The 10,563-nt window shown below is 36.2% G+C and overlaps 1 pseudogene; it reads left to right on the top strand.

Annotated features, from left to right (window-relative positions):
- Window positions 1-3,367: 3,367 nt before the first annotated feature.
- Window positions 3,368-4,045, top strand: LOC139033973 (E3 ubiquitin-protein ligase Hakai pseudogene; annotated as a pseudogene).
- The last annotated feature ends 6,518 nt before the right edge of the window (window positions 4,046-10,563 follow it).

Raw genomic sequence — 10,563 nt, 5'->3', positions numbered from 1 at the left:
GTGGAATTGGATTTCTTCTCTCTGGAGTGCAATAGAGTGTCCAGTAATGAGTTTTGCGATGGGTCTCTGTGTTAGGTGTGACTTTGGAGAGCCTTTATGTTGACACTCAGGTCTATGTTCATGCGTTGCTAAAGAATTTGCGTGGTATGTCTTGTACTGGAGCTTATTGGCTCTTGGGTGGTGGTTGGTTTTGGTGTAGGTATGGAAGCTTTTGGATGGTCTCTTATTCCTTAATGTTCCGTGTAGTCAGGAGTTTTCTGGTTTTCTCAAGATTTTGGCTCAAGTCTCCTGCCTCTGGATTTCAGTTTTATTCTTCCAATAGTCTCAAGGCTTCTCCAACTATACAGCAATATATATCTAGGAATTTCTCTGGGGTTGTTGCGGTCAGCGTAGGTTCAGTTCAATATCAGATAGCTCCTCTTTCCAGCTTATACTTCTCGATATCTGTAGGCCCCTTCCCGTGTAGTCGGTGTTACCTTCAGGGATTTTAATCTGTTGCACCGGTCCTTTCTGAAGCGGTTCCCTTTATTTGGCTTCTGTTTGCCGTCTCTTTGGTGTCTAATTTCCGCCCTGACACAGGCGGGCGGAGGTGATCTCTTATTTAGGTTCGCTAGTTCAGTTCAGTCCTGCTACGGGGAGGGCGGGGCGCTGCAGACAGATCTCTGTGTGGATAGCACTCACCGTGTTCCGGCCACACTGGGTTTGCCCCGCTCGCGGGTGTCTGTGCTTTCCCCGTCTACACTGCTCGGGCTCCCAGCTGCTCTATATGGAGCGGGCCCTGCGTTGAGTGCAGTTCCAGTTTTCGGGTACTCCACAAAAGCGCAGATTCGGTTGCTCCTGCGTTTTGTGCCTTCCCCGGCCTGAGCGGTTCAGGCAGCCAGAGGCTTGGGCGCACTCTCCCCGGGTACGGCGCGCTTTTTCCCTCCGCGGCCCCAGCACGCACCGCCAGTCGGGTCTCAGGAAGTCTTTAGCTAGAACCCGGAGGCCTGTTTGCAGTGTGGGAGGGGGTGGCTTCTCAGGGGCTGAGTTTGCCCTTTCCCCCCCCAACCCCTGCCTCCTACCTCCAGCGGGGATGGGCCGGCTCTTCTCTGGAGATTCTCAGTCCCTTTGTTTTGCGAACCACCGGCAGTGTGTTCGGGCCAGTTAATTTTGTCCCTTGCTATCCCACAGTTTAAAAAAGCTCCCTCTGATTGCTCTCAGGGTCTTCGGGCTGGTCCTCACCCTAAGCAATGCCGCCCGCTCCTCTCCGTTCCGCCCCGCTTGTTGCTGGCGGGTACGGGCGTCTGGGGTACTTTTCTGCTGGGAGTTGCTTTTAGGCACGTAATCTGTGGGCCTTGTTTAATTTTTCCTCCCAGTTAGAATGCCGAAAACTTCCCCCAGTCCCGCCAGTGCGAGGGTTTCCTGGTGATTGGAAACTTCCTCTATTAAGACTCCCTTCCCGGGACGGGTCTCCGTCCGTAGCTCTTTTGACTCCCTTATTATCGTTTATATTTTGTCCTACCTCCCTTCGAAGACAATGGGCTGCTTTTCTGGGCGCCTGATGTCCTCTGCTAGCGATCAGAAGTTGTTTTGTGAAATTTGCTCAGCATTCAAATGTTCTTTCGATGAATTTGTAGGAGAGAAAGTGGTCTCTCCGTCCTATTCCTCCGCCATCTTGGCTCCTCCAGTGCTCTATTTCTTAAGCTAGCTGGTAGATAAATGGTGCTCATCTATTATTCTCTTGGATATATGACATGGTTATAAACATTTTATACATCAGTTGAGAAAATATGTATTTGAGAAGTGGTAGACAAACTGTGCTTCATTGAACTGCTTAAAAGATGACTATAGGAGGGGGCAAAAGGATTCGAGAGATGCGGGAGTGTTAAGGAGGAAAGACTCGGGACCCCCCAACTCCGACTTCACTCAGAGCAGCTGCAGCCTCCTGAATATAGAAAAAGGTTTGAAAACCACTTCAAGCAATTTGCAAAAAGAAGGGTGTACACTGAGTCACAAGGTCCCTTTGAACACATATATTTGCTTGTATGGCATTAGCTATTTGGCAGAAGGCCAAAGAAATCAAAAGTCTAAGTAGCAATTTGGCATATTTGGTCATGGTAGTTCATCACTCCCTTTGCAAAGCTGTTTTGTAAATAGGAATGAGAACACTTATTCTGTACACGAAATGAAGCTCTCACAGGAAGGGTGAGCCTCGCTTTACAGCAGACTAGGTTCCCAAAAGGAGGGTACAAATGACATTTCTGTATAACCAGCTGTATCCTTCCACAAACAAATATGACCATATCTAACATGTTTCGTATCCATCTTTGAGTAGTCATCACTACTGATTATTTACCTCTTAAATTTTTGTTTTACTAAGGTCTCTCCTCTAAGCTATTAGTACTCTATAAACATACAAATATACCAAGAGAATATAATATCTAAAGAAACAAAATGAGAAATTGAGGGATATGGGAAGGCATTTTATAATGTTACTAATCACATCCCTAATTCATCGGGGCTTTTAACTTTGAACTTTCATGTATAAAATACATGCTCTCTTATATACAAATACCATTATAAAGGATTCTGTATAAAAAGGATTTCCAAGTCCTACTGGATGATCTTGTATTCAGTAAAGGAGCCACGCTATATTGTGCATCACAAACTAGTGTACCAATAGTGTGGGAGGATTCAGCAGTGTGTGATAAGATTTGGTGCATATCCTGGAACAAATTCCTGGGACTTCACTATTATTCAAAGACTTTAGGGGCAGGGAAAGATTCAAGGGACTTAATTAAGTAATCAAAAGCAGTATTTTTTATTAAAACAAACATTCTTATAAAGAAATCTATATTCATATAATATTCTTATAATTTTAAAGTACAACTATTCAAAGAAATATCTTACTTTCAAAAGTACTCAGAACTCTGCCCCTCTTACCCTCACACTTAAAAGTTTATTCTTCTCTCCCATTATGGGTACACTGTCAGAATTTTCTAAGTTTGAGAAGCTAAATCTACAGCATCTAGGCTTCTGTCTTCCAGGTACTACTGCGCTTGCGCATGCCATCGTGTACATTCACGCTTTCCTTTTTCCCCGTTCCAGATCAGTCTCTTTTTCCAGTTAAAGGCTGGTTTCCCCGCACCCGCCCCCCGCCCCGAAGCATAACGAGAGAAGCCTAAGCAACCTCAGAACCGAAACACTTCATATATTCATGCTCTCCTTCTGCTTGACTTTCTCACAGGAATGGGAGTAGATAATAAATGGTCAAAAATATGGTGACCTGGATGTACTTTTACTTCCTGCGGTCAGGAGAGTACAGCGCATGCGCTCCCTGGGGCAATAAGGTTGACTTCCACTCCCCTTGTGCTTTGTGAGGAGCGTCATGGAGAACGCACGAAGATGCAATCGTTCCTGTGAGGAGAACTGGTGTGATTCCACTGGAGGTGAATCTTTTCGAGATGAGCGAGAATCTGTTGAAAATCTTTTTTGGGACTTTAAGATAAACATTTTAGGTAAAAAGGATGAAACCATAATACATTTCTGTGACAAATGCGAATTACCGATTAGAATCTATGGGCGGATGCGTCCATGCAAGCACGCTTTTTGCTACGCTTGTGCTATTTTACATGGAAAAGGGGATAAGATATGCCCAAGCTGTAGTAATTTTGTGCAGCAAATTGAGCAGCATAGTCAAGGTTCTCTCTTTGTGTGTAGCATTGTTCAAGGGTGCAAGAGAACATACTTGTCTCAGAGAGACTTACAGGCTCATATCAAGTTCCGCCACGTGAGAGCTGGAAACTCTATTCCCCATATTTAACTTGAAAAAGTTCATTCAGCATTTTGTCTCACCATCAGCTGAAATCTATGATTATCTTAAAAAGCTGCCAGACAAGCATCATATGAACCGTATTATACCAAAGCAATACCTTATGATACCACCACCTTCTTTGCAAAGGAGTTACTCAAGCCGCATAATCAGTCACAAGATATTCATGCTCCTACAGCAGAATTAATTGTCCGTGGCTTCATCTCTACATCCTTCAATGAGTCAAGAAACTGAGTCAGAAAGTCTTTTTGTCTCAAGAAGAAAACATAGCGATTTAATAACTGTTCCTATTCAGATTGACTCAAATTCAGGTACTTGAGAACCACTACCTCCTGTCTCTGCAACTGCTCACCAGCATCCTAAATATCAGAGTTGACCAGTGGTACTGAATTCTCATCACACTGTGCCATCACAGTGATATTCTATGCCACACTACCTCCTCTGCCATCAATATGTCATCTAAGGCCACATCCTTCCCAGGCCACAGATACTTTTCACCTGATTGATAGCGAAGTTTCAGATACGTCAGTGACTTCTATTCCACTACCTTCTCCATAGACGTCTTATTGCTCAGATGCCACCTTGTATGAAATATCTTCCACCAGGACCTATCTCACTTCAACAGGGTAAGCCACCTGTAAATATAAACCCTTCTCACTATTATTATGCTTACTCTTTACCACAGTTTACTGAATATCAAGGAACTCTGAGCACTTCATTCATATTACTAGGGGAAGTAAGTCATAGTATGTGCCCTGTACCCTTTCCACCATGAAGGCAGTGTCTGCCTTTTTCAAACCTCATTTCTTGGACTCCATTTCCTAGATCACACAAGATATGATATGTTACCAGTAGTAACATGGTTTAATAATAATAATAGTAGTAGTAGTAGTACTGTTATTAGTATTATTATTAGTATTATTGTACTTATAATATATTTTTATATTGTATTTTTATATTGTACAATATTTTATATTTTACTTATATAAATATATATTGTATATTATATTATTAATTATATTATTAATATATATAAATATAATTATATATTATATACATATAAGATATGTAATATATATTAATATATTATTAATATACTAATATTTTTATTATTTATTATTATATATTAATTACATATTATACATATATAAATTATATATAATATATGCATTATTGATATATTAATTATATTATGATTATTATATATTGTATATATGTTATATATTATTAATATATTATATACATAAGTATTAATCATATCAATAAATATAAATATGATTGATAATTAATATTAATTATATAATCAATATAATATATATTATATATGACTAAATTTATTGATATATAATAGATTTATTATATATACTTAATTGTTAATTATATTAATAATTATTAACCATATTAATATTTATTGATATGGTTAATAATTAATATATCAATATATTAATATGTTATTAATAATACATTAATATTAAATACATTATTGTATATTAATATTAATATATAATGAATATATAATATATGATGTATTATATAAATTTATATGAATATAAATATATATAAATTGATATAAATATAATATAAAAATATATATTAATAGTAAAATAATTATATATGTATTATATATAGGATATAATAGTAGTATTATTAATAGTAAAATAATATATATTATATATTATATATTATATAATATATATCACGATTATTAATTATCCATTAATTACTTGTTAATTTATTATTATTAATATATTAAAATAATTATAATAATCATAATTATTAGTGGTATATAATAATATATAAATATAAATATAAGTTAGTATAAAATTTAAATAGTATATAAATATATGTTTTATATTTATATTATTTTATATATTTATATTATATATTATATATAGCATTAATAGTAAAGTAATATTAATTATATATTATATATATTATATATCATAATTATTAGTAGTATATAAATAGAATATAAATTAGTACTACATAATTTAAGTAGTATATAAATATATATATAAATGTAAATATATATATAAATTTATAAATATAAATACATAAAATTATATAATATATATTATATATAATATATATTACATATTATATATTAATATATTATATATTACATATTATATATATTAATATATTAATATATTATATATTCTATATATTACATATTATATATATTAAATATAATATAAAATACATATGTAAATATTAATTATATATTATATATAATATATAGTGGTATTAATAGTAAAATAATATATATTATATATTATATATCATAATAATTAGTAGTATTATTAATAGTAAAATAAAATTATTTTGAACAGAAGATTTGATGGTTGATGGGGGTAAGTATTGTTAACTATCTAATTAAGCTTTGAACATTTGCGGAAAGAAAAGCACCTCTTACAGAAGTGGCTATAAAAAAAAAGGCTATAAAACATTTAAAACCACTTAAAATGGTTTTAAGGCTTGATCTTGGGAGTGATTTTAAGTACTTTACTATAGTGAAGATAAGTGGCTCAGTTGAGAATAACTATGCTTTAACAACTTTGTTCCTGTAGTATAGTAACCTGACCCAGAAGTGACCATTTGCAATATTATTTCCAAAGGCACTGGCGGGGGGGGGGGGGGGAAAATTGTCTTTTTCTTTCATAAGTGTTGTTTTTTTTTTAATTCAGTATTTACTTTTTCATGTGATATATTTTCCTAACCTGGGTAAAAAGAACAAATCTCAATATGCTCGTAAAAAAACAATACATTTGTACATATATCTGTCTCTTTTTAAGTTCTACCATTCTTGTTCCCAGGCCCAAACTGCTTTTTCTTTACTGTTTTAACTTAAGCTGTTTGACCCAAACCATCTTTCAGGCTGAGCCGTGCCCTGGATTCTTGACATCACACAAACCAGCAGTATTTAAGCAGCTCTGGCCCAGATGTGTCAAATCCAGCATCAAATCCCTCTTACTACTCCAACCCTGATTTTTTTTTAAAGATATAAATGACTTTTCTTTTTTATTAATTTACTTTAATTGGAGGATAATTTCTTTACAATATTGTGGTGGTTTTTGCCATACATCGACATGAATCACCCATGGGTGCACATGTGTCCCCCCATCCTGAACCTGCCTCCTACCTCCCTCCCCACCCCACCCATCTGGACTGTCCCAGAGCACCGGCTTTGAGTGCCATTCTTCATGTATTGATTTTGCACTGGTCATCTATTTTATATATGGTAATACACATGTTTCAATGCTATTCTCTCAAATCATCCCACCCTTGCCTTCTCCCACGTAGTCCAAAAGTCTGTTCTTTACATCTTTGTCTTTTTTGTCGCCTTGCACATAGGATCATATTTACCATCTTTCTAAATTCCATTTATATGTGTTAATATACTGTAATTTCTTTTTTATTTACTTCACTCTGTATAATAGGCTCCAGTATCATCCACCTCTTTAGAACTGACTCAAATGTGCTCCTTTTTATAGCTGAGTCCCATCACTTCATGGGAAATAGATGGGGAAACAGTGGAAACAGTGTCAGACTTTATTTTTGGGGGCTCCAAAATCACTGCAGATGGTGACTGCAGCCATGAAATTAAAAGACACTTACTCCTTGGAAGGAAAGTTATGACCAACCTAGACAGCATATTAAAAGAGATATTACTTTGCCAACAAAGGTCCATCTAGTCAAGGCTATGGTTTTCCAGTGGTCATGTATGGATGTGAGAGTTGGACTGTGAAGAAAGCTGAGCACCAAAAAATCGATGCTTTTGAACTGTGGTGTTGGAGAAGACTCTTGAGAGTCCCTTGGACTGCAAGGAGATCCAACCAGTCCATCCTAAAGGATATCAGTCTTGGGTGTTCATTGGAGGACTGATGCTGAAGCTGAAACTCCAATACTTTGGCCACCTCATGTGAAGAGTTGACTCATTGGAAAAGACCCTGATGCTGGGAGGGATTGGAGGCAGGAGGAGAAGGGGATGACAGAGGATGAGATGGCTGGATGGCATCACCAACTCGATGGACATGAGTTTGAGTAAACTCCGGGAGTTGGTGATGGACAGGGAGGCCTGGCATGCTGCAATTCATGGGGTCACAAAGAGTCAGACACAAATGAGCGACTGAACTGAATATCCCATTGTGTATATGTACTATAACTTCCCTAATCCATTCAACTGCCAATGGACACCTACATTGCTTCCCTATCCTAGCTGTTGGAAACAGTGCGAAATGAGCATTGGGGTACATGTGCCTCTTTCAATTCTGGTTTCCTCAGTGTGTATTCCCAGCAGTGGGATTGCTGGGTCATATGGCAGTTCTATTTCCAGTTTTTTAAGGAATCTCCACGCTGTTCCCCCATAGTGGCTGTACCAGATTGCATTCTCACTAACAGTGTAAGAGGGTTTCCTTTTCTCCACACCCTCTCTAGCAAAAGTTTGTCGACTTTTTGATGGCAGCCATCCTGAACGGTGTGAGATGATACCTTGTTGTGGTTTTGATTTGCATTTCTCTAATAATCAGTGATGTTGAGCATCTTTTCATGTATTCATGTGTTTATTAGTCATCTGTATGTCATCTTTGGGGAAATGTCTCTTCTTTGGCCCACTTTTTGATTGAGTTCATTTTTCTGTATTTGAGATGCATGAGCTGCTTGTATATTTAGGAGATTGTCAGTTGCTTCATTTGCTATTATTTTCTCCCATTCTGAAGTCTGCCTTTTCACACTGATTACAGTTTCCTTCGTTGTATAAAAGCTTTTACATTTAATTAGGTCCCTAATTTTTGTTTTTATTTCCATTACTCTGGGAGGTAGGTTATAGAGAATCTTGCTGTGATTTATGTCAGAGAGTGTTCTGCCTATGTTTTCCTTTAAGAGTTTCATAGTATTCTGGTCTCACATTTAGGTCTTTAATCCATTTTGAGTTTACTTTTGTGTATGGTGTTAGAAAGTATTCTAGTTTCCTTCTTTTACAGGTGATTGGCCAGTTTTCCCATCACCACTTGTTAAAGAGATTGTCTTTTCTCCATTGTATATTTTTGCCTCCTTTGTCAAAAATAAGGTGTCCATAGGTGCGTGGATTTATCTCTGGGCTTTCTATTTTGTTCCATTGATCTATATTCTTTTGTGCCAGTACCACACTGTCTTGATGACTATAGCTTTGTAGTATAGTCTGAAGTCAGGAAGGTTGATTCCTCCAGTTCCACATTTCTTTCCAAGATTGCTTTGGCTGTTTGAGATTTTTTTGCATTTCCATACAAATTGTGAGGTTATTTGTTCTAGTTCTGTGAAAAATACCATTGGTATCCTCATAGGGATTGCATTGAATCTGTAGATTGTTCTGGGTAATACACTCATTTTCACTATACTGATTCTTCCAATCCATGAACATGGTATATTTCTCCATCTATTTGTGTCATCTTTGCTTTCTTTCATCAGTGCTTTATACTTTTCTATATACACGTCTTTTGTTTCTTAGGTAAATTTATTCCTAAGTATTTTATTCTTTTTGTTGCAATAGTGAATGGGATTATTTCCTTAATTTCTCTGTTTTTTCACTGATTGTGTATAGTAATGCAAGTGATTTGTGTGTATTAATTTTATGTCCTGCAATTTTACTATATTCATTGATTAGCTCTAGTAGTTTTCTGGTGGTATCTTTAGGGTTTTCTATGTAGAGGATTATGTCATCTGCAAACAGTGAGAGTTTTACTTCTTTTTCCAATCTGGATTCCTTTTATTTCTTTTTCTTCTCTGATTGCTGTGGCTAGGACTTCCAAAACTATGTTGAATAGTAGTGGTGAGAGTGGGCACCCTTGTCTTGTTCCTGATTTTAGAGGAAATGCTTTCAATTTTTTGCCATTGAGTGTAATGTTTACTGTGGATTTGTCATATATTGCTTTTGCCATGTTGAGGTATGTTGCTTCTATGCCTGCTTTCTGGAGAGTTTTATCATAAATGGGTGTTTAATTTTGTCAAAACCTTTCTCTGCATCTATTGAGATTATCATATGGTTTTTATCTTTCAATTTGTTAATGTGGTGTATCACATTGATTGATTTGCAATATTGAAGAATCCTTGCATCCCTGGAATAAAGCCCACTTGGTCATGATGTATGATCTTTTTAATATGTTGTTAGATTCTATTTGCTAAAATTTTGATAAGGATTTTTGTATCTATGTTCATCAGTGATATTGGCCTATAGTTTTCTTTTTTTGTGGCATCTTTGTCTGGTTTGGGGATTAGGGTGATGGTGGCCTCATGGAATGAGTTTAAGAGTTTACCTTCCTCTGCAATTTTCTGGAAGAGTTTGAGTAGGATAGGTGTTAGCTCTTCTCTAAATTTTTGGTAGAATTCACCCGTGAAGCCATCTGGTCCTGGGCTTTTGTTTGTTGGAAGATTTTTTATTACAGTTTCAATGTCTGTGCTTGTGATGGATCTGTTCAGATTTTCTATTTCTTCCTGATTCAGTTTTGGGAGGTTATACTTTTCTAAGAATTTTTCCATTTCTTCCCAGTTGTCACATTTTATTGGCATGTAATTGCTCATAGTCATCTCTTATGATCTTTTGTATATGTGTTGTCTTTTGTGATTTCTCCATCTTCATTTCTAATTTTGTTGATTTGATTCTTCTCCCTTTTTTTTTTTTCTTGATGAGTCTGGCTAAAGTCTATTTTATTTATCTTCTCAAAGAACCAGTTTTTAGTTTTGTTGATCTTTGCCATAGTCTCCTTCATTTCTTTTTA

Source organism: Odocoileus virginianus, unplaced genomic scaffold (genome assembly GCF_023699985.2).
Source record: "Odocoileus virginianus isolate 20LAN1187 ecotype Illinois unplaced genomic scaffold, Ovbor_1.2 Unplaced_Contig_12, whole genome shotgun sequence".
Lineage (NCBI taxonomy): Eukaryota > Metazoa > Chordata > Mammalia > Artiodactyla > Cervidae > Odocoileus > Odocoileus virginianus.
This window is presented reverse-complemented; position numbering and strand designations above follow the sequence as displayed.